This window comes from Tachyglossus aculeatus, chromosome 4 (assembly GCF_015852505.1).
Source record: "Tachyglossus aculeatus isolate mTacAcu1 chromosome 4, mTacAcu1.pri, whole genome shotgun sequence".
Taxonomy (NCBI): Eukaryota; Metazoa; Chordata; class Mammalia; order Monotremata; family Tachyglossidae; genus Tachyglossus; species Tachyglossus aculeatus.
In genome coordinates, this window is record NC_052069.1 from 113,863,523 (window position 1) to 113,865,362 (window position 1,840).

The following is a 1,840-nucleotide window of genomic DNA, read 5'->3' on the forward strand; positions in this document are numbered from 1 at the left end:
CTGGTGTACCTCTCAATGACCCTCGTTATCACCTCTCCTACTGCTGACACCTTACTCACAGCCTCCCTTCTGACTGGACTTTCCCCTTTATACCAGGTAGATTCCTGTGATGCCAGGAAATGTGTCAACCAACTCTGTAATCTTGCACTCTCCCAAGAGCTTAGTACAGCGGCATGCACACAGCAAGCACTCAATAAATACGATTGATAAATTGAAATCACATCTCCTCTAGGAGACCTTCCCTGATTAATCTCTCATCCGTGTCAACCAAACCACTTGAGTACTCGCCACCCCAGCATATCGTTTAGTGTATATATCTTCATACACAATAGCTTCCTTTCACCTTCCATTTCCCCTCTCAGGTTCACACCTGCAGAGTTTCCAGTACCCTAACAGTCTCGACTATGAGAGGGAGAGTCAAGCAGAGGCATACCCATTCCATTCCTAGCTTGGGCAGTGGCTAGAGAGTTGAAGGGAATCTGCTACAAGTCAAAACTCACCTGTGCTGGGCAGCAGCTGCACGGGAGAGAGTCGAGGGCGGAGACTCAAATTTACTGCATGGAAGGAGACAATGGTAAACCACTTTTGTATTTTTACCATGAAAACTCTACAGATACACTACCAGAAGGATTGCAGGTGGAGGCGGGGCGTTCTGGGAGACAAGCATCCATGGCGTCGTTACGGATCGGAGACAACTTGACAGCGTAAGACGAGACAAGACTTTCCATTTGCTTCAGTGTCTGTTTCTCCCCCTAGATTATAAACTCCCTGAGGGTAGAGATCATGTCTATTAATTCTATTGTACAATCAATCATCAATAAATGGTATTTACTGAGTGTCTACTGGGCATAGAGCTTCGTACTAAGAGCTTGGGGGAGTATAACGCAACAGAGTAGGAAGACAAGATCCCTGTCCTTGAGGAGTTTATAATCTAGTTGGGGAGACAGACATTAAAATAAATTACATGCAGGAGAAGCAATAGAACATAAGGATAAGGACATAAGTGCGTAGGGGTGGAGGTGGGTGGGTGGGTAAGTATCAATTTCCCCCTTTTAGACTGTGAGCCCACTGTTGGGTAGGGACTGTCTCTATATGTTGCCAAGTTGTACTTCCCAAGTGCTTAGTACAGTGCTCTGCACACAGTAAGTGCTCAATAAATACGATTGATTGATTGATTGATTGATTAAGGGGCATGGACTCCAATGCGTAGGTAACATGGGGGGTGAAAGAGTAGGGTGAGGAGATGAGAGGTTAGTCATAGGTGATGCAGAAGGGTATTCTCCCAAAGGTTTAGTACAGCATTTAGTACACAGAAGGTGCTCAATAGATATGACTGACTGATTGATTTTATTAGTGCCTGGCACCTTCTCCTTCACCATCAATTACATTCATCCTTCACGCTTTGGTGGTTGGTACCAGAGCCCGGAAAGATGGGCAGTTATGTGCACGGGGCTGGACCCAGTGGCAGTGACCCTGAGAGGATGTCAGCACTCAGAGGAAGTTGACTTCCGTTTAATAATAACAATAATAGTAATAATGAGGGCATTTGTTTAGTGTTTACTCTGTGTCAAACACTGTTCTAAGATCTGGGGTAGATACAAGTTAATCGGGCTGGACACAGTCCCTGTCCCACATGGGGCTCACAGTCTAAATAGGAGGGTGGACCAGCGTTGAATCCCCATTTTGTAGTTGAGGAAACTGAGGCTTAGCAAAGTGAAGTGACTTGCCCAAGGTCACACAACAGATAAGTGGTGGAGTCGGGATTAACACCCAGGTCCTCTGGCTTTCCGGCCCAGGCTCTTTCCATTAGGTCACGCTGCTTCACTCGCTGCCTCTGACG

The 1,840-nt window shown here is 46.3% G+C and overlaps 1 non-coding gene across 1 annotated transcript; it reads left to right on the plus strand.

The window, feature by feature from the left end:
* The first annotated feature begins 352 nt into the window (after positions 1-352).
* Positions 353-490, plus strand: LOC119927451. Its single transcript, XR_005450453.1, has one exon. It is a non-coding gene; the product is annotated as a small nucleolar RNA SNORA7 (small nucleolar RNA).
* The last annotated feature ends 1,350 nt before the right edge of the window (positions 491-1,840 follow it).